Source organism: Budorcas taxicolor, chromosome 21, assembly GCF_023091745.1.
Source record: "Budorcas taxicolor isolate Tak-1 chromosome 21, Takin1.1, whole genome shotgun sequence".
Taxonomy (NCBI): Eukaryota; Metazoa; Chordata; class Mammalia; order Artiodactyla; family Bovidae; genus Budorcas; species Budorcas taxicolor.
In genome coordinates this window covers 64,310,696-64,338,379 of record NC_068930.1, presented here as the reverse complement: position 1 = coordinate 64,338,379, position 27,684 = coordinate 64,310,696, and positions in this window count along the sequence as shown.

Sequence of the window (27,684 nt, the reverse complement as noted above, 5' to 3'; positions counted from 1 at the left end):
ATGTCCCCCAGAGGTCCCATGGCAAATGACCACAGGGGTTGAACAGCCCCAAATCCCATCTAACTTTGTAAATAGCAGCTTTGCAAGTGTAGAAACAGCCCTCAAACCTGGACTCAAATGACTATTATTTGAGATTTGAGTGATTTGAAGTTTGAGTTCTTATTGGAAAAGTCACTGGTCCTCCCTTAGTCTCAGCCTTCTTGTCTGTAAAATGGGGCTAATGTGTTTTACTCTCTGAACCTTCCAAGGTGGCTGAGCTGAGATGAGGAAGAAGACACCAGACATAAAGAATCATGATCCTGAAACCTCTTGAAAAATTTTGTTATTGAAGATGGCAAAGTCACCCTGAGCAAGGCTCTCTTTTCGCTGAGTTTGGGCAATGAGTGCAGAAAAGCAAGGCAATGCCCCTCCAGCAGCTGCAATGATCAAGGGATCCGGTGGCTTTTGCGTCTCCTGGCACTGAGGATTTCCCTCTCCATGAGTACTGGAACTGACCAAGGCCTCTGCAACTGACTGGGAGAGATGCCGGTTTTAGATTCCATCGGGATGGACTTTGTGGATCCTGCCTGGTGAGACAAGTCACATGGAGCAATCTTGCTGGAATGGCCCCTTCGAGACTGGCTGGATGGCTCACCTCCATCCCTCCATCCCTTCTGCTTAGGAGGTGGGGGATGGTGACACCTCAGGTAGATTTCTCAGCCACATTACCCTGAAACAGAACTGAAGTGCCTGCAATCACCTTGTCAGGAACCGTAGTGCCTGGGGATCCATGAGCTGCTTCTTAAAGAGAGCTGGAGTGGGAACTAGGATATGTCGCCTTCGTGTCTCCAGTCGTCATCAGGAAATCCCTAGATCAGTGGTTCTTGACTGAAGTGATTCTGATCTCCAACGGCATTTGGCCATGTCTGGAGTCATTTTAAGTCATCACACCTCTGATGTACGTGAAGGTGCTGCTGCCCTCTAGTGGATGGAGGCCTGGGATGCAGCTGACAGCCCTGCAGGGTGCAGGACAGACCCCACCACAAAGAGTGGTCCAGCCCAGAATGTCAGTAGTGCTGAAGTCAAGGAACTTTGGTCTAGATAATATTTCAAGCCCTCCTTAACAGCAGCTGCTCTTTCTCCCCCTATCCTTTGTCCATCTTTGAAAAAAAAAAAAAAAAAGAAAGTGAAAGTGTTAGTCCCTCAGTCAAGACCAACTCTTTATAACTCCATGGACTGTGGCTCTCCAGGCTCCTGTGTCCATGGAATTCTCCAGGCAAAATACTGGAGTGGGTAGCTCTTTCCTTCTCCAGGGGGTCTGCTCGGCCCAGAGATCAAACCAGGGTCTCCTGCATTCCAGGCCGACTCTTTACCGTCTGAGTTACCAGGGAAGCCCCTTGCCCATCTTTATTTAATGGGAAATGGCCCTTGGAGGGGAAGGTTCTGAGCAGCCATGGTTACCACAGTGAATCCCCAAATGAGAGGTATTACCAAAGAAAATGTCATCTTTTTTTGCACAGAAGGATGATGTTTGCCACCCTATTTTAGATAATGGCTTTAGACACAGGCTAAAATAACTCACAGGCTAGTTTAGCTCATCTTGCTCAGTCTGTCTGCCTTCTAACTAGTCTGCCAAGAATGACGCTGAGAAGACCTGATCTGAAGGTCAGGATGGGTAGGCTTCCAAGGAATAAAGGTCCTTCACATTCAAAGAGTTTTTTTCTTTGCCGCTTAGAACTCTTCACATACACAATGAAGCCCTGCACTTGCAAATCACAGTGTTAGTTCAAAGTTACATTAAATTCAAGTAAGATCCAACTCGAGCATTTATGCACTTAGGAAAATGCCAGCAGAAACATACAGAGTGCCTTTTATGCCCAAGACCTTCTGCTTCAGCCAAATGAGAAGCTGCACTCCCTACCCCCATCCCCCACCTCCGGAGTAGCCAGATGTGTTATCTCCAACTGCAAAGAGGGGGTCAGAGCAATGACTCCGGCACCCCTTGAGGTCAAACTGCCTGCAGAATATCTCAGAGGGTGGGGTAAATGCGGAGGGGGAGATGAGCACAACAGAAATCATGCTCAGTGAGTTGCAGCTGGGCAACTTGCCCCTTCCAATCCAACTCCAATCCAACGTCCAGTCCGATGTTCATTCATCTAGACTGGTCATACCTCCTAGAGGTTAAAAACATAACTCTAGGGCCAGTCTGCCTGGGCTTTAATCCCTGTTCTCCTGCTTACCTTGGAGACTTTGGGCAATCACTTACCTCTGCTTGACTCAATATCCTCCTCTGTAAAATGGGGACATTAACTGTACCCGCTTCATAAGGCTGCTGAGAGGATTACAAGGAGGCTGAGCCTTTATGAGCACTATATAGATACTATATACTGAGTACTATATACATGCTACACTCTACACACATATGTATGAGCATGAACATACATACGTTGTTGTCGTGCTCCTGCTCAGTCGCTCTTTGCAACCCCGTGGACTGTAGCCCTCCAGGCTCCTTTGTCCCTGGGATTCTCCAGGCAAGAATATTGAAGTGGGTTGCCATTTCCTTCTCCAGGGGATCTTCCCAGCCCAGGGATTGAAACTGCGTCTATTGCATCTCCCGCATTGGCAGGCAGATTCTTTACCACTGTGCCACCTGGGAAGCCCATAAATATATATATACTCAAGTTATATATATATAATATGTGAGTATATATATATGTATATGTAAGTATATATACATACATATATATATATATATATACGTGTGTGTGTGTGTATGCTGCTGCTGCTGCCAAGTCACTTCAGTCATGTCGGACTCTGTGCAACCCCAGAGATGGCAGCCCACCAGGCTCCCCCGTCCCTGGGATTCTCCAGGCAAGAACACTGGAGTGGGTTGCCATTTCCTTCTCCAATGCAGGAAAGTGAAAAATGAATGTGAAGTCGCTCAGTCGTGTCCGACTCTAGCGACCCCATGGACTGCAGCCTACCAGGCTCCTCCATCCATGGGATTTTTCTAGGCAAGAGTACTGGAGTGGGGTGCCATTGCCTTCTCCAATATATGTGTGTATATATATATATGCATATATGTGTATGTGTGCATATATATATGTGTATATCTATATCTATATAAATATTCAAGAGGACGATATAATATATCTTATGCTTGTCAACTTCATGGTGTTACCCCAAGACTGGTCCACGTAGCCTGGGAACAATGCTGTTGGGCTCTCCTATTCATCAGGAAGACTCTCTTTTTTGACTGAAACCAAAGGGTATACAAATGTCTTCTGCCATCTGGAATGTGACTGCTGCCCCAAGCTTGGTGGCCCACAGCCCTGTGGCTGGCTTCCAGGGAGCAAGACCCAGGAGATGTGGTCTAAAGGAGAACCGATATTTCCCTCTACTCCTGGAATCAAATGGCATTTGCTTTCTAGCTTTGAGGAATCCATTCTTCACTGTAGCCCAAAATAAATCTTTACGGAGGGAGGAAATGACCAGAGGGAGAATTGAGTCTGTTTAGTGGTGCCTGACTCACGTGGGGACAGCACTGGAATGCCAATGGGCCCAGGCCCTGCTGGCATCCCTCTCCCAAAGCGGGCTGTCCACTCACAGGGCGGTGGGGAAGGGGCAGCACGGCTGACCTCTGGCTGACGTTACAGTGACCTCACCACTGATGCTCTGGGTGGTTAGGAGAAAGGCGCTGCACATCTGCAGGTGTTTCCTCTTCAGTAAATTTAAGAGATGCCATTGCCTTTGTAAAAACACAGGTATGATTCTAACCAACTTGTGGCTGATCTGAGCCCTCCCTCCCACCCACCAGACTCAGCCTCTACTTCCTCACATAACCAACCCCAAAGGAGTTAAAAGATGGGCATCTTAGCCCCACCACTTACTAGATTATGCCTTTAGACAATGCATCACCTCTCTGTGAAACGGGGATAATAATAGTACCTCCCTGCAGGAATGCAGTGAGAATTGAATGAACAAATCCATGGTAAAGCACTTAACTTGGAGAGGGCCTGACACAAAGCAAACAGACATTAACAGAGATCAGCAGCCCAAACACACTTAGCACCTTGTGTGCAATTTGTCTGTTTTTGTGTCATTCCTATGAGATTGTGGGTTTCTCAAGCACAAGCAGGGGCATGTCCTTTCTATTTAATTTATTCTCCCCCTGCTCTGGGTACGGGAGGCCTCCTGCATGTTTCTCTCTGATGGAGTACAACCCTCTCACCCCCAGCCTCACCTCTTTTCCAGCCACTGCCGCCCTGGCCGGTTCTGCTGAGCTCTGAGCAGCTTTGTGCAGGGGTTGCTGAGTCTCAGCCTTGGGCCACATGTCCCTTACGCCCTGTCCCAGGGCTTCTCTCATGGGTGTCATACTCTTTGGCACTCACACTGGCACAACTGGAAGTGTGGAAAGTGAACACTGATGGACAGGTCTTGACCAATGGGATGGGAGCTGAGGCCTCCCACTTTCTTCCCCCAGGAGCACAGTCCTGAGGGGCATTCCATAAACGGACTCGGAAGGTTCATGGGATCAAGCAACCAGTCATTCAGGGTGATGGCCAACTTAATAAGGCCTCCTGGCATTGGGGTCTCCCTTCCTGTTTCATTTCCTCAAGCCTTCCCTCCTGCTCTCCAGTATTATGTTCTTCAATAAACAGCCCCACTAGGAACCTTTCTCTCAGGGTTCTGTTTCCAGGGGGGGGCCAGGCTAAGACATCCTGCTCCTCTTCCTGTGATTCCGTCACAGGTAATGGCAATGCCATCCACACTGGTCCCAGGAAAGAATCTAGGAAGAGAGCCTCTCCACTTCCTTTTCCTTCTTTACTCCTCCTTGACGTAAACCCATCCACATGATTGTCTTTCTGTTGATTCCACTTTATTTCCTGTTGGTTTGGTTGGACTTCCTATGGACTCTGTCTTACTTCCTGTTGATTTTATCCTCCTACCTATGGATTTTACTTTATTTCTTGTTGATTCGTCTTTACTTCCTGTTGATTCTACTTCCTGTGAGCTTTCTCAACAGCTAGTTTCTCAGCATCTCAGCTGCCTCTGCCTTTTTACGGGCCACTGTCATCCCTCCCCCAGCATACAGAAGCCATCTCACTGGTCTCCCTGCTTCCAGCACTCAAGGGCACCAGATCTCAGAGAATCTCAGATCTCAGTTGTCTGCTCTGCAGTTTGAACTTTACCCTCACTCTGGTGGGAGAGGAGATGGTGGGGATGGGAGTGGTGATGAGGAGAGTCTAGAGGCAGGGAGGTAATTTAGGAGGTTCCCACAAGAACCCCAGGCTCAGAGGTGGTAAAATCCCAAGAAGCAAGAGATTTGGGAATAGATGTTTTGAGTTCACCCTCCTGGCGGTCCTACAACTCACAATGTTGCACCCCCAGGATTTTGGTGGGAGAGAGCAGTTTTACAGAGTCTGAAGAATTAAGCACATTTGGCACTGAGGGACTCACTGTGAGTCTGCTTTCTGTCTTCAAATAAAAGTGCTGCTTCCTCTCCAGGCAAAACATGGAGCAGCCACAGTGAACTAAATTAATGAACTAATGTAAGGAGCTGGTGGCTCTTCCCTGGTGGCTCAGACAGTAAAGAATCTGCCTACAAGGTGGAAGGCCTGGGTTTGATCCCTGGGTCAGGAAGATTCCCTGGAGAAGGGAATGGCCACCCACTCTAGTATTGTTTCCTGGAGAATTCCATAGACAGAAGAGTCTGGTGGGCTAGAGTCCATAGGGCTGCAAAGAGTCAGACACGACTGAGTGACTAGCACACACAATCCTCTGAAAGGACATTTTTTTTTCTCCTCCATTTTACAGATGAAGAAACTGAGACTCAGAAATGCAGAGTAACTTGACTAAGATCATGCATTTATTTCTGCCTCTTTCCATTCCCACTATATGCTGAAAGCCCCTTTAAATCTTTTCTTGTAAAGGACTGGCCAGAAAGACTTCTCTGGGTGGAAAGAGTAGGCTATAATCATTGGCCCACTTTTAAAGGTTACTTTTTGTTTGGAGCCAAAGGATCTCTTCTCTTTCATCCAGAGCGTGCCTGGCCTTTGAGGCCATTCCAGCATCCCTTCCCCAGAAGACCACTGGCAATACTCCAAGCCACAACAGCCATTCTTAATTCTAAATTCCTATGGCACCTAAGCCTATGCTGATTCTTTGGTTTTTAAACAGCAGAATTCCATATAACTTCTCCTTTTTTATTATTTAACACTTGATGGTCATTTCATTTTAACAATAGAAACCTTCTAACTATGTTGTTGTTTTAGTCACTAAGTCGTGTCCAGCTCTTTGCAACCCCATGGACTGTAACTTATCAGGTTCCTCTGTTCATGGGATTTTCCAGGCAAGAATACTGGAGTGGGTTGCCATTTCCCTTCTCCATGGGATCTTCCTGATCCAGGGATCAAATCCGAGGCTCCCATATCTCCTGCACTGGCAGGCAGCTTCTTTACCACTGAGCCACTTGGGAATATGTACACAGCAAATTGCAAGTGTGAGTGTATTAGTTCAGTTCAGTTGCTCAGTCGTGTCCCACTCTTTGCGACTGCATGGACTGTAGCACGCCAGGCCTCCCTGTTCATCACCAGCTCCCAGAGTTTACTCAAACTCATGTCCATTGAGTCGGTGATGCCATCCAACCATCTCATTCTCTGTCGTCCCTTTCTCCTGCTGCCTTCAATCTTTCCCAGCATCAGGGTCTTTTCCAATGAGTCAGCTCTTCCCATCAGATGGCCAAAGTATTAGAGTTTCAGCTTCAATATCAGTCCTCCCAATGAACACTCAGGACTGATCTCCTTTAGGATGGACTGGTTGGATCTCCTTGCTGTCCAAGGGACTCTTAAGAGTCTTCTCCAGCACCACAGTTCAAAAGCATCAATTCTGTGCTCAGCTTTCTTTATAGTCCAACTCTCACATCCATACATGACTACTGGAAAAACCATAGCTTTGACTAGATGAGTGCATAGTATGCTGAATGATCACAAACTGAATCCAGCTGTGCAGCAGGACCCAACTCAAAAGGAACATGACCAGACCTGCCCAGGGTCTCCCCTGTGCCCTCTTACAGCCACTATCTCCCCAACCCAGAATAACCACTCTCTTGACTTTGTAACACTACCAATTTACTTCTCTTAGTGACGTCACTCAGTCGTGCCCGACTCTTTACAACCTCGTGGACTGTAGTTTACAAGGCTCCTCTGTCCATGGAATTTTCCAGGCAAGAGTACTGGAGTGGGTTGCCATTTCCTTCTCCAGGGGATCTTCCTGACCCAGGGATTGAACCCAGGTCTCCCGCATTGCGGGCAGATGCTTTACCGTCTGAGCCACCAGGGAAGCCCAGTACTTGCCCCAAATACAATTGTAAATGGAGTCATGTATACATACTCCTTTGAGCCTGGCTTCCTTGCCCATACAACATCTGCAAGCTTACCCATGACTGATTCCTCAACCCTTCTGTTTGTGAGATCCATCCGTTTGGTGGTGGTGGTTGTTGTTGTTGTTGTCCAGTCACTGTTTGCAACCCCATGGACTGCAGCATGTCAGTCTTCCCTGTCCTTCACTGTCTCCCCGAGTTTGCTCAAACTCATGTCCACTGAGTCGGTGATGTCATCCAACCATCTCATCCTCTGTAGCCCTCTTCTCCTCTTGCCCTCAGTCTTTCCCAGCATCAGGGTCTTTTCCAGTGAGTTGGCTCTTCACATCAGGTGACCAAAGTATTGGAGCTTCAACTTCTTTAATTTGTCCATTCTCATTGCCAAGTTGTGTTCCACTGTGTGCAAATACCATGATGGAATGAACACCATTTGACCACTGATGGGCTTTTGAGTAGTATTCAGTTTGAACAGTTTTGAACATTCTAGTCCAAGACTTTTGGTGGACGTAGATTCACATTTCTTTTGAATGTGTAACAAGGAATGGAATTGTTGGGTCGTGTTTTCAACACTAGTACAAAGTGTCAAATGGTTTCCCAAATTGTATGACTTTACATTTCTACCAACAGGGCATAATGATCCTGTTGTTTATAACCTTAGGAACACTTGATATTTTCTTTTCCATTTTCTCAATTCTGGTTAGTACAGTGGTGCCTAATACCGATTTTTTAGATTTTTCATGTGTTTTCATTTTTAGCTCTGCTGGGTTGTCATTGTGGCACAGGGGCTTTCTCTAATTGCAGCGAGTGGAGGCTGCTCTTTAGCTGGGGTGCATGGGCTTCTTGCAGTGGCTCCTCTTGCTGCAGAACACAGTCTCTAGGGCTTGCAGGCTTTGTCCTAGTATTTGCATGCATGGGCTCAGTAGTTGTGGTGCTACTCCCAGACCAGGGATTGAACGTGTGTTCCCTGCATTGGCAAGCAGATTCTTAACCACTGGGCCACTAGGGAAGTCCTAATGGTTTTAACTTACATTAAACCTGATGTGGGAGAAATATCAATTAATAACCTCAGATAGGCAGATGACACCACCCTTATGGCAGAAAGTGAAGAAGAACTAAAGAGCCTCTTGATGAAAGTGAAAGAAGAGAGTGGAAAAAGTTGACTTAAAACTCAATATTCAGAAAACTATGATCATGGCATCTTGTCCCATTACTTCATCACAAATAAATGGTAAAACCATGGAAGCAGTGAGAGACACTGTTTTTTGGGCTTTAAAATCACTGCAGATGGTGACTGCAGCCATGAAATTAAAAGATGCTTGCTCCTTGGAAGAAAAGCTATGACCAACCTAGACAGCACGATAAAAAGCAGAGACATTATTTTGCCAACAAAGGTCCATCTACTCAAAGCTATGGTTTTTCCAGTAGTCATGTAAGGATGTGAGAGTTGGACTACAAAGAAAGCTGATCACCAAGGAATTGATGCTTTTTTTCCTTTTTAAGAAAGTAAATGTGTAATAACGGCTTTATTTTTTAATATAAATTTATTTATTTTAATTAGAGGCTAATGACTTTACAATATTGTATTGGTTTTGCCATACATCAACATGAATCCACCAAGGGATTCACATGTTCCCCATCCTGAACCCCTCTCCCACCTCCCTCCCCGTACCATCCCTCTGGGTCATCCCAGTGCACCAGCCCCAAGCATCCTGTATCCTGCATCGAACCTGGACTGGCAATTCATTTCATATATGATATTATACATGTTTCAATGCCATTCTCCCAAATCATCCCACCCTCTCCTTCTCTCACAGAGTCCAAAAGAGTGTTCTATACGTCTGTGTCTCTTTTGCTCTCTCGCATATAGGGTTATCGTTACCATCTTTCTAAATCCCATATATATGCATTAGGATACTGTATTGGTGTTTTTCTTTCTGGCTTACTTCACTCTGGATAATAGGCTCCAGTTTCATCCACCTCATTAGAACTGATTCAAATGTATTTTTTTAATGGCTGAGTAATACTCCATTGTGTATATGTACCACAGCTTTCTTATCCATTCATCTGCTGATGGACATCTAGGTTGTTTCCATGTCCTGGCTATTATAAACAGTACTGCAATGAACATTGGGGTACACGTGTCTCTTTGAGTTCTGGTTTCCTCAGTGTGTATGCCCAGCAGTGGGATTGCTGGGTCATAAGGCAGTTCTATTTCCAGTTTTTTAAGGAATCTCCACACTGTTCTCCATAGTGGCTGTACTAGTTCGTATTCCCACCAACAGTGTAGGAGGGTTCCCTTTTCTCCACACCTTCTCCAGCATTTATTGCTTGTAGATTTTTGGATAGCAGCCATTCTGACTGGCATGAAATGGTACCTCATTGTGATTTTGATTTGCATTTCTCTGATAATGAGTGATGTTGAGCATCTTTTCATGTGTTTGTTAGCCATCTGTATGTCTTCCTTGGAGAAATGTCTGTTTAGTTCTTTGGCCCATTTTTTGATTGGGTCGTTAATTTTTCTGGAATTGAGCTGCAGGCATTGCTTATATATTTTTGAGATTAGTTGTTTGTTGCTTCATTTGCTATTGTTTTCTCCCATTCTGAAGGCTGTCTTTTCACCTTGCTTATAGCTTCCTTTGTTGTGCAGAAGCTTTTAATTTGAATTAGGTCCCATTTGTTTATTTTTGCTTTTATTTCCAGTATTCTGGGAGGTGTGTCATGGAGGATCCTGCTGTGATTTATGTCGGAGAGTGTTTTGCCTATGGTCTCCTCTAGGAGTTTTATAGTTTCTGGTCTTACATTTAGATCTTTAATCCATTTTGAGTTTGTTTTTGTGTATGGTGTTAGAAAGTGTTCTAGTCTCATTCTTTTACAAGTGGTTGACCAGCTTTCCCAGCACCACTTGTTAAAGAGATTGTCTTTAATCCATTGTATATTCTTGCCTCCTTTGTCAAAGATAAGGTGTCCATAGGTGTGTGGATTTATCTCTGGGCTTTCTATTTTGGTCCATTGGTCTATATTTCTGTCTTTGTGCCAGTACCATACTGTCTTGATGACTGTGGCTTTGTAGTAGAGCCTGAAGTCAGGCAGGTTGATTCCTCCAGTTCCATTCTTCTTTCTCAAGATTGCTTTGGCTATTTGAGGTTTTTTGTATTTCCATACAAATTTTAAAATTATTTGTTCTAGCTCTGTGAAAAATACCGTTGGTAGCTTGATAAGGATTGCATTGAATCTATAGATTGCTTTGGGTAGTATACTCATTTTCACTATATTGATTCTTCCAATCCATGAACATGGTATATTTCTCTATCTATTAGTGTCCTCTTTGATTTCTTTCACCAGTGTTTTATAGTTTTCTATATATAGGTCTTTAGTTTCTTTAGGTAGATATATTCCTAAGTATTTTATTCTTTTCATTGCAATGGTGAATGGAATTGTTTCCTTAATTTCTCTTTCTGTTTTCTCATTATTAGTGTATAGGAATGCAAGGGATTTCTGTGTGTTGATTTTATATCCTGCAACTTTACTATATTCATTGATTAGCTCTAGTAATTTTCTGGTGGAGTCTCTAGGGTTTTCTATGTAGAGGATCATGTCATCTGCAAACAGTGAGAGTTTTACTTCTTCTTTTCCAATTTGGATTCCTTTTATTTCTTTCTCTGCTCTGATTTCTATGACCAAAACTTCCAAAACTATGTTGAATAGTAGTGGTGAAAGTGGGCACCTTTGTCTTGTTCATGACTTTAGGGGAAATGCTTTCAATTTTTCACCATTGAGGATAATGTTTGCTGTGGGCTTGTCATATATAGCTTTTATTATGTTGAGGTATGTTCCTTCTATTCCTGCTTTCTGGAGAGTTTTTTATCATAAATGGATGTTGGATTTTGTCAAAGGCTTTCTCTGCATCTATTGAGATAATCATATGGCTTTTATTTTTCAATTTGTTAAGGTGGTGTATTACATTGATTGATTTGTGGATATTGAAGAATCCTTACATCCCTGGGATAAAGCCCACTTGGTCATGGTGTATGATCTTTTTAATGTGTTGTTGGATTCTGATTGCTAGAATTTTGTTGAGGATTTTTGCATCTATGTTCATCAGTGATATTGGCCTGCAGTTTTCGTTTTTTGTGGCATCTTTGTCAGGTTTTGGTATTAGGGTGATGGTGGCCTCATAGAATGAGTTTGGAAGTTTACCTTCCTCTGCAATTTTCTGGAAGAGTTTGAGTAGGGTAGGTGTTACCTCTTCTCTAAATTTTTGGTAGAATTCAGCTGTGAAGCCGTCTGGACCTGGGCTTTTGTTTGCTAGAAGATTTCTGACTACAGTTTCAATTTCTGTGCTTGTGATGGGTCTGTTAAGATTTTCTATTTCTTCCTGGTTCAGTTTTAGAAAGTTGTACTTTTCTAAGAATTTGTCCATTTCTTCCACATTGTCCATTTTATTGGCACATAATTGCTGATAGTAGTCTCTTATGACCCTTTGTATTTCTGTGTTGTCTGTTGTGATCTCTCCAATTTCATTTCTAATTTTATTGATTTGATTTTTCTCCCTTTGTTTCTTGATGAGTCTGGCTAATGGTTTGTTTATTTTATTTATCCTTTCAAAGATATCCTTTCCAACAGCTTTTGGCTTTGTTGATTTTTGCTATGGTCTCTTTTGTTTCTTGTGCATTTATTTCTGCCCTAATTTTTAAGATTTCTTCCCATCTACTAACCCTGGGGTTCTTCATTTCTTCCTTTTCTAGTTGCTTTAGGTGTAGAGTTGGGTTATTTATTTGACTTTTTTCTTATTTCTTGAGATATGCCTGTATTGCTATGAACCTTCCCCTTAGCACTGCTTTTACAGTGTCCCACAGGTTTTGGGTTGTTGTGTTTTCATTTTCATTCATTTCTATGCATATTTTGATTTCTTTTTTGATTTCTTCTGTAATTTGTTGGTTATTCAGCAACATGTTGTTCAACCTCCATATGTTGGAATTTTTAATAGTTTTTCTCCTGTAATTGAGATCTAATCTTACTGCATTGTGGTCAGAAAAGGTGCTTGGAATGATTTCAATTTTTTTTTTAATTTACCAAGGCTAGACTTATGGCCCAGGATGTGATCTATCCTGGAGAAGGTTCCATGTGTGCTTGAGAAGGTTGAATGAAAGATGGTAGAGACCTCGAAGGTTCAGGGGTTCTCTAAGCCTTAAAGAGGCTGCTTCCCAATTAGGGCTATTCAGAGATCCTAAGCTTCGAGGGGTTCAGTTTTGCAGGGCGGATCGCTGCTGTTTGGCTGGTTCGCCGCAAACAAGTAAAGTAGCAAAATCAAATGCCTTTAGGGCCTAGTTGTTGCTGTTGTTTAGTCTCTGAGTCATGTCCGACTCTTTTGGGACCCCATGGACTATAGTCCACCAGGCTCCCCTGTCCATGGGGATTCTCCAGGCAAGAATACTGGAGTGGGTTGTCATTTCCCCCTCCAGAGGATCTTTCTGACCCAGGGACTGAACTCGAGTCTCTTGCATTGGCAGGCGGATTCTTTACCACTGAGCCACAGGATGTAAATGAGTCTGGGTTTTAGGAACTGGGGGAGAACAATGGTCAGAAAGTAAAAACAGATCTTCCACTGGAGAGTCAGATTTTTCACTGTGCAGGGTTTAGGCCACATGAGGCCTCTGGTGGCCATTTCCTGCCTCTGTAGGAGGCTTTGTAACATCAAATGTCTTCCAGGCTTTTTGTGACATCCCACCGGAGTCAGGCTCTCTCTTCTGTTTTTATTGTCAAAATCACCCTGTTGATTTCCTTCAGGGCCTTCAGCACCATCGATACTCACCCTGTTTACTTACTTATTGTCTGCTCACCAACCAGGCTTCTTAACCAAGTGTTCTGTGGATAGAATCCAGAAGGTTCTTGAACTTGCCTAGGGAAGCATTTACATTATTTGTCTGAGTAACCTCGAACAGAAATGTAACATTTTTTCAATTATGAATTATGTGCAATATGTCATGGTGTATTAGCAGTGACTGTGGCTTCATAACCAAGAAATCTCAGCTATTTTCATATCACCTTGGAATTGGTAGTTATCTTGAAATACTATTTGTGCTCATTGCTGTTTTGAAAAACTGGTAGTTAACATAAAGGAGAGAGACAGATCCAGCCAGTAATCAGTTCCCTAAGTGTTCTCCACCATCTGGAACACACAAGAGATTCACAGAGATAGGATTAGTGAAAATACATCTAGAACTTTCTCTGGTGTTGTTGTGGGCAGTGTGAGGTCAGTTCATTTTCAGATAGTTCCTTGGTCCGGCTTTTATTTCTCAAGATCTCTAGGCCCCTTCCTATGCAGTCGGTACTAACGACAGGGTTTTAATCTATTGCACCTGTCACTTCCAAGGCGGTTCCCTCTGTTTTAACTTCTTCTGTTTGCTGGTCTCTTCAGTGTCTGCTTTCCACCCTGACACAAGGGTGGTGGTGGACACTTTTTTTAGGCTCACTTGTTCAGTCGCACTGTGGGGAGGGAGGAACACTGCAAACAAATAACACTGGTGTGTGTTCGCAGTGTCTCAGCCACACTGGGCCTGCCCCCGCTCACGGCACGTGTGCCCTCCCTGCCCAGACTGCTCAGGCTCTAGGTTGCTCCACCGGGAACCGTTCGAGGCCTGCCCTGGGCTGCGTGCACCTCCCAGGTCTAAGCCACTCAGGTTCAGGCACTCGGATAGTCCTCAGAGGTGCAGACTCGGTTGGGCCTGCATTTTGTGCCCTTCCCAGGTCCGAGCAGCTCAGGTGATGAGGTGTTTGCCGAGCGCGGTCGCTGTGACTTATTGCCTCCCCCGTCCCTGCCGCTCAGTTTTCTGGGTGTACACCAGGTGCACCTTCTCAGGCGGATGTTGACCGTCCAGAACCCCAAGTCTTGGTTAGCAGAGAAGCCTGCTTGCAGTTTGGTAGATAATGCCTCGCTGGGGCTGTGATTGCCCCCTTCCGGCTCTGGCTGCCTGTCACCGCAGGGGGATGGTCTGCAGCCAGCTAGCTCTGTTCAATCCTTTGTTCTGTGAGTGGGCCTGGCAGTGTCTTGCTGCTGCTACTGCTAAGTCACTTCAGTTGTGTCTGACTCTATGTGACCCCATAGATGGCAGCCCACCAGGCTCGCCCATCCCTGGGATTCTCCAGGCAAGAACACTGGAGTGGGTTGCCATTTCCTTCTCCAATGCATGAAAGTGAAAAGTGAAAGGGAAGTCGCTCAGTCGTGTCTGACTCTTCGCGACCCCATGGACGGCAGCCCACCAGGCCCCTCCGTCCGTGGGATTCTCCAGGCAGGAGGACTGGAGTGGGCATAGCTCTAGCCAGACTTTTGTTCTGTGAACAGGCCTGGCGGTGTCTTAGGTTAGGGCTTTTCGCGTGGTAGCTAACCCACAGTCTGGTTTGCTAGCCCAAATTAATTCCCTCAGATTGCCCTCGGGGCATTCAGGCCTGGTCCTTACTCTAAGTAATGCAGCCCGCACCTTCCTGCCCAGCCCCCACTTGCTAGTGGCGGATGCAGGCGTCTACGCTGCTTCTCCACTGGGGGAGTTACTGTTGGGCTCTAACCTGTGGGTTTTAATTATTTATTTATTTTTCCTCCCAGCTATGTTGTCCTCTGTGGTTCCAAGGCTCGCCACAGACTCGGCAGTGAGAGTGTTTCCTGGTGTTTGGAAACTTCTCTCTTTCTAGGACTCCCTTTCCTGGATGGAGCTCTGTCCCTACCTCTTTTGTGTCTCTTTTTGTCTTTTATATTTTTTCCTACCTCCTTTCGAAGACAATGGGCTGCTTTTCTGGGTGCCTGATGTCCTCTGCCGGCATTCAGAAGTTGTTTTGTGTAATTTACTCAGCGTTTAAATGTTCTTTTGATGAATTTATGGGGGAGAAAGTGGTCTCCCTCTCCTATTCTTCTGCCATCTTAGGACTGCCTCCGAATTGATGCTTTTGAACTGTGTTGTTAGAGAAGACTCTTGAGAGTCCCTTGGATTGCAAGGAGATCCAACCAATCAATCCTAAAGGAAATCGGTCCTGAATATTCATTGGAAGGACTGATGCTGAAGCTGAAACTCCAATACTTTGGCCATCTGATGTGAAGAACTGACTCATTGGAAAAGACACTGATGCTAAGAAAGATTGAAGGCAAGGGGAGAAAGGGATAACAGAGGATGAGATGGTTGGATGGCATCACCAACTCGATGGACATGAGTTTGAGTAAGCTCCAGGAGTTGGTGATGGACAGGGAAGCCTGGCATGCTGCAGTCCATGGGGTTGCAAAGAGTTGGACACAACTGAGCAACTGAACTGAAACCGAAACCTGTTGCCTAATGAACTTGAACTTATTTTCATGTCTACTGGCCATTTGGATAACCTCTTTAGTGAAGTTCCTGTTCAAGTATTTTACCCATTTATCTACTAGGTTGCCTCTTTTTCATATTGATTTGTAGACATTCTTTATATATGTTGTATAAGAGTCTTTTGTCAGATACATGTACTGAAAAATATCTTCTCTCACTTGGCGAGTTGACTTTTTACTCTTATAGTATACCATGTGAATAGACTTCCCTAATTTTAATATTAACAACAGAACGGGAAAGACTAGAGATCTCTTTAAGAAAATTAGAGACACCAAGGGAACATTTCATGCAAAGATGGGCTCGATAAAGGACAGAAATGGTATGGACCTAACAGAAGCAGAAGATATTAAGAAGACGTGGCAAGAATACATGGAAGAACTGTACAAAAAAGATCTTCACGACCAAGATAATAACAATCGTGTGATCACTCATCTAGAGCCAGACATCCTGGAATGTGAAGTCAAGTGGGTCTTAGAAAGCATCACTATGAACAAAGCTAGTGGAGGTGATGGCATTCCAGTTGAGCTATTTCAAATCCTGAAAGATGATGCTGTGAAAGTGCTGCACTCAATATGCCAGCAAATTTGGAAAACTCAGCAGTGGCCACAGGACTGGAAAAGGTCCGTTTTCATTCCAATCCCAAAGAAAGGCAATGCAAAAGATTGCTCAAACTACCGCACAATTACACTCATCTCACATGCTAGTAAAGTAATGCTCAAAATTCTCCAAGCCAGGCTTCAGCAATACGTGAACCATGAATTTCCTGATGTTCAAGCTGGTTTTAGAAAATGCAGAGAAACCAGAGATCAAATTGCCAACATCTGCTGGATCATGGAAAAAGCAAGAGAGTTCCAGAAAAACATCTATTTCTGCTTTATTGACTATGCCAAAGCCTTTGACTGTGTGGATCACAATAAACTGTGGAAAATTCTGAAACAGATGGGAATACCAGACCACCTGACCTGCCTCTTGAGAAACCTATATGCAGGTCAGGAAGCAACAGTTAGAACTGGACATGGAACAACAGACTGGTTCCAAACAGGAAAAGGAGTACGTCAAGGCTGTATATTGTCACCCTGCTTATTTAACTTATATGCAGAGTATGTCATGAGAAACGTGCTGGAAGAAGCACAGCTGGAATCAAGATTTCCAGGAGAAATATCAATAACCTCAGATACGCAGATGACACCATCCTTATGGCAGAAAGTGAAGAGGAACTATAAAGCCTCTTGATGAAAATGAAGAGGAGAGTGAGAAAGCTGGCTTAAAGCTCAACATTCAGAAAATGAAGATCATGGCATCTGGTCCCATCACTTTTTGGGAAATAATAGATGGGGAAACAGTAGAAACAGTGTCAGACTTTATTTTTGGGGGCTCCAAAATCACTGCAGATGGTGATTGCAGCCATGAAATTAAAAGATGCTTACTCATTGGAAGGAAAGTTATGACCAACCTAGATAGCATATTGAAAAGCAGAGACATTACTTTGCCAACAAAGGTCCATCTAGTCAAGGCTATGGTTTTTCCTGTGGTCATGTATGGATGTGAGAGTTGGACTGTGAAGAAAGCTGAGCCCCAAAGAATTGATGCTTTTGAACTGTGGTGTTGGAGAAGACTCTTGAGAGTCCCTTGGACTGCAAGGAGATCCAACCAGTCCATTCTGAAGGAGATCAGCCCTAAGTGGTCTTTGGAAGGAATGATGCTAAAACTGAAGCTCCAGTACTTTGGCCACCTCATGCGAAGAGTTGACTCATTGGAAAAGACTCTGTTGTTGGGAGGGATTGGGGGCAGGAAGAAAAGGGGATGATAGAGGATGAGATGGCTGGATGACATCATTGACTCGATGGACATGAGTCTAAGTGAACTCCGGGAGTTAGTGACAGACAGGGAGACCTGGTGTGCTGCGATTCATGGAGTTGCAAAGAGTCGGACACCACTGACCAACTGAACTGAACTGAACTGAATTTTAATATAGTGCAAATTTATTACTTTTACCTTATGATTAGGTATTTTATGTTCTACTCAAGAAGCCTGTCTATTTTAGAGTCATAAAGATATTCTGTTATGTCTTCCTTTTAAAGTTTCATTATTTTGCCTATCTCATTGAAATCTGCAATCCATTTCAAAATATTTTTGCACATTGTATACGAACTAAGATTCATTTTGGTTCACATGTATATCCACTTTCTCTCATACCACTGCTTGTCAGTTACAAAAAAAGTCTTCTAGGATTTTGTCTGGGTTTGCATCTGAATCAACAGATCAGTCTAGGGGGATCTGCCATCTTAACAACATTGAATCTTCCGACCCATAAACACTCTATTTTTCTCCATTTGTTTGGGCCTTTGAAAGTTTCTCCTAGCTATGTTTTGTAGTATATAGTTCTTGCACATCTTCAGTCAACTTTCTCCCTAGGCATCTCACATTTGTATGCTATTCGGAATGATATTTTAAAAACTGCTGATTGTCTGTTGGTAATATTGAGAAATGCGATTGATTTCTTATATTGATCTTCTAAAATTATTACTTTTAGTGGCTTTTTAAAAAATAGATTTCATCAGATTTTCTACATAAGCAATCATGTCAACTGTTAATAAAGACAGTTTTTCTGCTTCCTTTCCAATCTGATGTCTTTTATATCTTTTCTTTATTTCTATGACTAGAAACATCAGCACAATTTGAATAGAGTTTGTGGAGAGAGACATTTTTGCCTTCTTCCTGATCTTAGAAAGCGTTAACTATTTTACCATTAAGTATGTTAACTGTAGGTTTTCACAGATTACTCTTTATCAGCTTTGGGCAAATTTCTTTTTATTTCTAGTTTTCTGAGACTTTTTGTCAGGGATGGATGTTAAATTTTGTCAAGTGCTTTTTCTGCATCTACTGAGATGATAAGTTTTGTTTGTTTGTTTGTTTGTTTTTTAGTTTGTGAATATAGTAAATTACATTCAGCCATTTTTGAGTGTTAAACTAACCTGGCATTCTTGGGATTTGGTGGTAGGTGGGTAGTTTTTATGCTTTCTTTTAGACACTCTTGACTTATTAAATATTCTAACTTTGCTTAATTTTTCCTAATCTCTGTTAGAGATTATCTTTTCTTCTCTCCATTATTTCCCTACAACCAAGACAAGAATGTCAGCACTGATGCTCTAAACAAGGTTCCTATTATTAAGAAGGAATTATGTTGTTATTGTTTGAACTTTTAATTCTGGATTTTTAAGAGCATGCTTCTTTAAAAAAAAAGAAAAAGAAAACATCCCTTAATCATAGAACAACAGCCTTAACATAGCCAGGCTGTTAAGTCAGGCACTTGACATAGTGCCCATTCCTACCTCCCGGTCCGTGTCTTTGCCTGCATGACACGGTTTGACCGCTGAAGTAGATTTCACTATGGTGGAAGCAGAGAGCATAGGGTAGGGGACAGGGGAGGAGAGGGGAGAGGAGGTTCAAGGCCAGGTCATGGTGGGCCTTGGCTGCTAAACTAAAGACGTTTTTTTCAAGAAAGGAACAGAAGTAGAAGTATTAAGTCGTTCAGTAGTGTCTCTTTGCGACCCCATGGACAGTAGCCCACCAAGCTCCTCTGTCCATGGGATTCTCCAGGCAATAATACTGGAGTGGGTTGCCATTCCCTTCTCCAGGGGATCTTCCCAACGCAGGGATCGAACCTGGGTCTCCTGCACATCAGGCAGATTCTTTATCGTCTGAGCCACCAGGGAGGCCCTAAGAAGGGAATGAAGTGAAGTGAAGTGAAGCTGCTCAGTCGTGTCCGACTCTTTGCGACCCCATGGACTGTATCCTATCAGGCTCCTCCGTCCATGGGATTTTCCAGGCAAGAGTGCTGGAATGGATTGCCATTTCCTTCTCCAGAGGACTTTCCCGACGCAGGAAACGAACCCGGGTCTCCCGCATTGCGGGCAGACGCTTTACCGGGGGAGCCATCAGGGAAGCATAGGAAGATATAAATAAGGTCCTGCTGCTGCTGCTGAGTCGCTTCAGTCGTGTCCGACTCTGTGCGACCCCATGGACGGCAGCCCACCAGGCTCCCCCGTCCCTGGGATTCTCCAGGCAAGAACACTGGAGTGGGTTGCCATTTCCTTCTCCAATGCATGAAAGTGAAAAGTGAAAGGGAAGTCGCTCAGTCATGTCCGACTCTTAGCGACCCCATGGACTGCAGCCTACCAGGCTCCTCCGTCCATGGGATTTTCCAGGCAAGAGTACTGGAGTGGGGTACCATTGCCTTCTCTGAAATAAGGTATTAAGGAAAGGCAATGTTGACATCAAAGTTACCATAAAATTATAGTAAATAAAACTGTGGTATTGTTATAGCAGTAGATAAAAAGAAAAAATGGTACATGATATTAATCGCTAGCCCAAAATTATGTCCACACCTATGATAACCTGGCCTATGACAGAAGTATATCATAGCGCTCTGCATAGAGAATGCTGTATTTGCTTAATGGAATTAAGAAATTTCATATTTTAAAAATAGAATTTTTACTATACATAACCTTTAAAATGGATTCCAAGTATATTGAAACCTAAATGTTTAAAACAACAACAACAACAACAACTTTAGGGCATCCCTGGTATCTCAGTGGTAAAGAATCCATCTGCCAATGCAGAGGGTACGGGTTCAATCTTTGGTCCAGGAAGATCCCACAGGCCGTGGATCAGCTAAGCCCCTACGCCACCGCTCCCAAGCCCGTGCTCTGCAGCCCATGTGATGCAACTACTGAATCCCGGGTGCCCTAGAGCACGTGCTCCGCAACAAGAGAAGCCGCCACAATGAGAAACCCAGGCACCACAACTAGAGAGTAGCCCCCGCTCGCCACAGCTGCAGAAAGGCCACGTGCAGTAACAAACACCCAGTGCAGCCATAAAAATCATAAACAGATAAATAAATCTTTAAAACCAGTTTAATATTTCTGAATCAAATGTAACTCATGCTTATGACACCAGGAGTGAGGATCAGTAGGATAGTAGGATTTAGCTTTCCTGGTGGGTAGGATTTCACTGTGGCCTAACTGACATTTCCCTGATAAGTAAGGAGGTTTAGTATATTTTCATATGTATACTGGCCACTTGGATATCCTTTTTTGTGAAGTGTCCATTCAAGTCTTTTGTCCATTCTTCTATTATTTTGTTAGACATCTTCACGTATTCTAGATATGAGCAGTTTCTCAGTTTCTATACATGGCAAATAACATACTCTGTAGGTTTTTACTCTCTTTGATGAAGAGAAATTGCTAACTTCATGAAATTCAATTTACTAATCTTATTAAAGGAGAATTCAGGGTTGAGTTTGATGACTCCCTGTGTTGCCTCTCTCTGGGTGGCCCAACAGTTGATGCGAGAGTGTATGTACTTCAGCCACTTCCCTACAGAAGAATTTTTCTGGTCTGCAGTTTGCTTGTTCTGTTATTTCTCAAGCATCTTCTGTGTGCCAGACTCTCCTAGGTGCTTAGGATATGAGGAGATAAGACCAAGGCTCAACCCTTAAGTTGCTTACATTCTGGTGAGGAACCAGCAGAAGAGTAAGTTGGAAATCTTCAATATGAGTAAGATTATAAATCTGTAAGGCTGCTGAGTGGGCTGCGTGGGAGCAGACATGATGAATGTATAAAATCAGAAAAATGCTATGACCTTCTCCATCAGTCCCCAGAAACTTAGGTAGAGATCAAACCAACATGAGAGGGCTGTAAATTAGAAGAAGGGGAAAAAAATGGCAGCTCTTTGACTGGATGTTCCAGAAATATATTCCAGTCTCTCAAGGTTATTGCCACAACTGGTTTGCTTAGTTTTAACAAAATATAGCAATGCTCAGATGAATCCAGTGGTCAGATTTTTGGCAGAAATACAAACCAGGAAATGAACAAGATCATAGTGCAGACACTAAGCTGTAAGAAAAATGTCTGATATGGAACCTAGATCATCCTTAGCCCCTCATCCAGATGATGGTCAGGTAAACTTAGACAATAGAAGAATGAAGATATACAGAAGCCATCATTAAGGGGTGGTGAACAAAAAGGGAAGAGAAAGTAAACATATACTTTAGGAAGTTCAGTTCAGTTCAGTTCAGTCACTCAGTCGTGTCTGACTCTGCGACCCCATGAATTGCAGCACGCCTCCCTGTCCATCACTAACTCCCGGAGTTCACCCAAACTCATGTCCATTGAGTTGGTGATGCCATCCAGCCATCTCATCCTCTGTCATCCCCTTCTCCTCCTGCCCCCAATCCCTCTCACCAAAACAAATACTTTGGGAAGTAAATAGAACTAAAAAGGTACAGGAGTCAGCAGGGGGTGGGGGGTGGGAGGGTGGGAATAGAGTCAAACTATTTGGGGGATGGTCAACCTGAGTATTAAAACTTCTTAGGGGGCTTTCCTGTTGGTCCAGTGGTTAAGAATCCACCTTCCAGCACAGAGGGCATGGGTTTGATCTTGATCAGGGAAGTAAGATTCCACATGCCGAGGAGCAATTAAGCCCATGTGTCACAAATACTGAGCCCAGAAACTCTAGAGCTCGCATCCCACAGCAAAGATTCTGCATGCGGCAGTCGAGGCTCAACACAACCAAATAAAGAAATAAAAGTATTTTTTTAAAAAACTTATGAATATTTCCAAACCATAATGATTAGTCACTTTACCTGGTAAGTCAGTAAGATAAAGTTTATTTGTATTTAGTCTACTCTCTTTATGAACTCAAGGACAGATGTCATACTCTGTAGGAGAGAGATTTTTTCACAAAGATGATATTTTTTAAGTTGTCCTAAAGGAGAGGGATAATTTTATTTATCAAGAAAACAAATCATATGATGGGTAGTTTTTAACTTTTAGAATCTAGGACCTTCTTTCTAGAAAAACGTTGTATATCTCTATAGAGATAAAATTGTGCATACAATTCCAGGATCCTGATGTTTAGCTTTGAACTTCAGATTGTAATCTCTGACTCATTTCCCAGCAATACAAATAAAGTGTTGCTATTTTTGTTTCACTCTGCCCAAGTTAATGAACCTTCCAGGAAGCCCTCTCTGCAGTTATACTCTTTAATAATAATGTGTTTAAAACCCATGCTTATAAATAGTGTAATCTTGGCTAATCTTCCCCAGCTCTATTTCATTGCTGAGAAATTTACATAAGACTGGTATTTATTCATTTATTCATTGTACCACCAGAGGCCCCACCCACTGGAGACATCTGGCCTAATCGCGATCTCGAAGAGACAGCAGTGAATGGTTCTGAAGAGAGATCTCAGTTCCCTGTCCAGGAATTGAATCTGGGAAACCTGGATGAAAATCAGAAATCTTAGCCACTAGACCACTAGAGACTAAATGCCAGAAGCAAAGTAGCCCTGGCTCTTCACCCTCCACACCCCCCAACCCCCACCACACCAGGCCCCCAGTTTGAAAGCAAGAATGTTTCCAGGAGACAAATACTGTAAAAACAGGTACAAAGGGTATTAATAGAGATACAGCATAGCATGTGGGAGAGCACACAGAGAAACAGTTCGTTTAAGACAGAAGCAAACATCCAGTCAAAGAGCTGCCATTTTTTTCCCCTTCTTCTAATTTACAGCCCTCTCATGTTGGTTTGATCTCTACCTAAGTTTCTGGGGACTGATGGAGAAGGTCATAGCTTCATGTCCTCTCTAACGAGGAGGGGCACGGTAAGTCAGAAGCAGAGCAGAAATACACACCCAGAGAGAAGCGCAGGCATTCTGAATGAGGAGTACAATAAACAGGTGATTTAAATCCGGTGTGTTGTTTCAGAAGTCCCTTTTACTCCGAGAGTTGGAAAACTCAGGTTTATTATGCCAGCAGGCCCAAAGGAGTTAACCCTTTCAGCTCTGAACCCGGAACAAAGAGGTTACAAAGTTTTTATAGGCAGTGCATGACATCAGGCTGTAGTGGCCAGTGCTGACAGTTAATAGGTTATTATTAAGGAGGGGTTTCCGCCACCCAGGAACAGCGGTTAGGGAACAGCGGTTAGGGAACAGCGGTTAGGGAATAGCGGTTAGGACAAAGCATGGGGGACGCCTGACCTTTACACAAACAAACATGGTTAGGCAGAACTACAGGGCCTGGGTAATTACAAAAGTAGGACAAGGGTGAGTCAGGTAAGTTTCTGCTCCTAGCATTGTTGTAAGTTTCCATTCCTGCGCCTCCTCCCCCCGCCCCCCCCCACACAAAATGAAACTATGTAACATACATGACTTTGCAAGGAGCAAGCTGAGTTAAGAACCAGCAGGAAGTTATTTCCGCCTGGATGTGAGTTCTAAATTTCCCTCTTCAATGTGAAACAGTCCTTCTGAGCCTTTGTTTGCATTTGTCCAGTTACCTTGTTTCTGTTCCTGACAGCTTTCTGGTCCTAGGACCCTCCTCATGCATGCATGTACAGTTTTTTGCCAAAAAGGATCCCATCGCAGAGGCCTGTGGGTGCATGTCCACACTTATTATGGGGTGAGGCCCCCTCCCTCTTTGACCTCCAAGGATCCTTCCTGTGTATGTGCAGACAGGGAAGTCTTCCTTGACCTCAGAGTGGGTACCTTATCCCTTTACTTCAGCAAAGCTCACTTCTGCCACTAGCTTTGTCCTTGGGATGTGAGCGAGAACAAAGCCTTAATTTCACTGCACTTGACAAACATCAGCTGTGCAGCTCAGGAGCTCATCAACCACCTACCTCAGTCTCAACTTCTCTCCTTGCATGTCTGTTTCCAGATCCTAGCATGCCTCCTGCTCAGGGGCCCCCGAGTGTTGAACCCCTCTATCCCGCTTCCATATTCCAATATTGCATGTGAACTAGTCAGGGTTCTCTAAGGATACAATGAATATGTGGTATCTATCTACTTATCCATCTACTGATTCATCAAACCTTGTTGCTTATTGACAAGGATTTGTTTAAAATTTATCCTTGATCATTTTGTACAATGTATTTAGCTATCTTTCTCCTTATTTTTTCTGTTCTGATGATACTAATCTTCTCTAGTTCTGGAAATTTCTCAATTATTTGTTCAAATATCACCTCCCTTTTATTCACTTTTTTCTACTTCTGAAATTCTTATTATTTAACAGATCTTGGAATTCATATATTTATCTTCCAGATCTCTTAACTTCATACTCACCAACTTGCAGTCTCTGATGTTTTTAGGAAGTCCGTCGTCCAGGCTTCAATCTTATTCATTTTGTGCCTCAGTGTATCTAGTGAGTCTTTAATTTTGACAATTGCACATTTTGTTTCCAAGATAATTTCATCTAGTACTTAACTATACATTAGGAGCCATTCTAAACACTTTACAAAGATTACTATTTACTCTTCATAAAAACCCTATGAAGTAGATATAATATTATTTTTCTCATTTTCCAAACACCAAACTCAAAATACAGAGAAGGTAAGTGACTTGCCAAATGTTACAGATCGAGTAAGTGATGGAATGTAGATTTAGACAACCTAATCCAGAGCCTGTGCTTGCACCCTGACAGTACTGCCTCTCCCGAATATGACTTTTAAGAAAATAACCACATACACGTGTCATCGTCATGAAACACAACCTTACTTTCTATTGGCCTATGGATTTATGCTTATTTTAAACCCCTCTTCTGGCTGTTTCCATAGTTCTGTTCCCTCACGTGTAAGTTGCCTCTTTTTCATGGTGTGTGTGTGTTCTTACACCCTCCTGTGACTCCTTTCCATGAGTTCATTTCAGAAGTTGTGCTCCCCTACAAGAGTTTCAGCTGGCCTGGCTTTGGAAATCTATCTGAGCAATGAGCAGAACTTCTGTCAATCTCGTTTCACTTCTTGTCCAGGGATAAGGACTTTGGCTGAGTCTCCAGTGGGAGAGGGTGGGGGTCTTCTGTTTATTTATTGACTTTCTGCTTCCCTCTAAGGCACTGCCCCAACACCTATCCCAAGTCCTCCACCGTTCCTCCGGAGAACAGATATAATTTTTCCCTTAACCAGCGTGGTGCACATGGAGGTAGCAGCAAGGTCTTCACCACAGCTGGAACAAATGCCCTCCTGTAAAATTCTATTCAGTCCTCTTGTCGATGGCCACTCCTACTCCCTCCTTGCCCTGAAGTGAAGTGAAAGTCGTTCAGTCGTGTCCGACTCTTTGCATCCCCATGGACTATACAATCTATGGAATTCTCCAGACCAGAATACTGGAGTGGGTAGCCTTTCCCTTCTCCAGGGGATCTTCCCAACCCAGGGATGGAACCCAGGTCTCCCACACTGCAGGTGGATTCTTTAGCAGCTGAGCCACAAGGGAAGCCCAAAGGCGTGGATCTTTCTGCCTGGAGTCCCCATCTGTGACTCCTGCCTCACTGGGATATCACTTCCTTGTAAGAATGCTTGCACTGCCTTCTCGTTTGATTGAATTTCCTTTTTTCCCTCACTGTTACTGTTACTCTTCATAAATCCTGAGTCAGTTTCAAAATATCTCTTTAAAAATCTGGAGTTTGAGGAGAGAGACAAAGAGACAGGGAGAGGGGAAGAAAGAGAGTATGGTGCTTATGTTTTAAACCACTTATTGTGCTTTGCTAAACAATTTTTTCAGTGTATCATTATTTTCCACTTTTGTGAGTATTGTTTCTTTCTAGGTCACAGGGTGAAATAGTTTTTAAGTTACGTACTGACTGCCTATGCCCTACCAAAAAAAATTGTGGAAATACAAATAAAATTCCTGAAATGAAAAGCTCAGTAGATAACCTAAATTGAATAATGGATACCAGTAAAGAGTAAATTACTGAACTGTAAAATCAGTCTTAGGAAGTCTCCCAGGATGTATTAGCGAAAAGAGAAGAAGAGAATAAAAATGAGCTAAGAGATGGAGGATGAATGCAGAAGTATAAACCCCTACTTAATAATGCTTCCAAAAGAAGAAAATAAAAAAGAATGAGACAAACAATAGCCAAAGAAGTAACAGCTGAGAATGTTATATATCTAAATAAAAAATAATATAGATCCCATAGGCCAGTGCTAAGACATGTGGTCACCCAAACCAAGAACTACCTTACAGAAATCAGGATTTACCCATGAGCTGAGTCATCCTTACTCCCAGTTACATGAAGAGTTGAGGCTGAACTCCCCCCAAAATGAATATTCTGCAGCATGAAGAAGCCAAATGCAGACTGGGAAGACAACCTACAATGTTACAGGAACTGCTTCACCACAAATGGAGATCTTTTCAATAGATGCAGAAAAGGCATCCAATAAAACTCAATACATGCGGTTTAAAAAAAAAAAAAAGCTGAAGAACTAGGAATAGTAGGACATTCTTTAAATAATAAATCATATCTACCTAAAATTTCAACTAACATCATGCTTACTGGTTAAACTTTAGAATTCTTATTAAAGACAGCAACAAGACAGGAATGCCTACCATCAACCGGTCCTGTTATTAATGTATTTTAACAAAAAAACAAAAATCAGTGAGACAGAAAAAAAGAGAGAGAGATGGATCGATAGACATTAGGAAGTATAAGGATGGAAAGGAAGAGGGGGAAAAAAACTATTATTTGCAGATAAACCAACCATCAAAACTAATATGAGAGTTTAGAAAGGATGCTAAGTACAAAGTCAACACCAAAATTTTACACTAGAAGGTAGCATAAATAATACCATTCAACAACAAGAACTTACTATATATATATATATATGTATACACACACACACACAATCACACTATATAAACATATATATATACTGTGTATATATACACACATATATATACATACATACAATATATACATATACACAGTATGTATACATTGAAATATATTCAATATCTTATAATGAACTATAGTGGAATATAATTTTTTAAGAATATACATATATTTAGTTATTAATATAGATAGCCAAATCACTTTGCTATATACCTGAAACTAACACAATATTATAAATCAACTATACTCCAATTTTTAAAAGGCTTAAAATCTCTTTAAAAAATACAATTCATGCATTCCTTCATGCAATTTTTTGT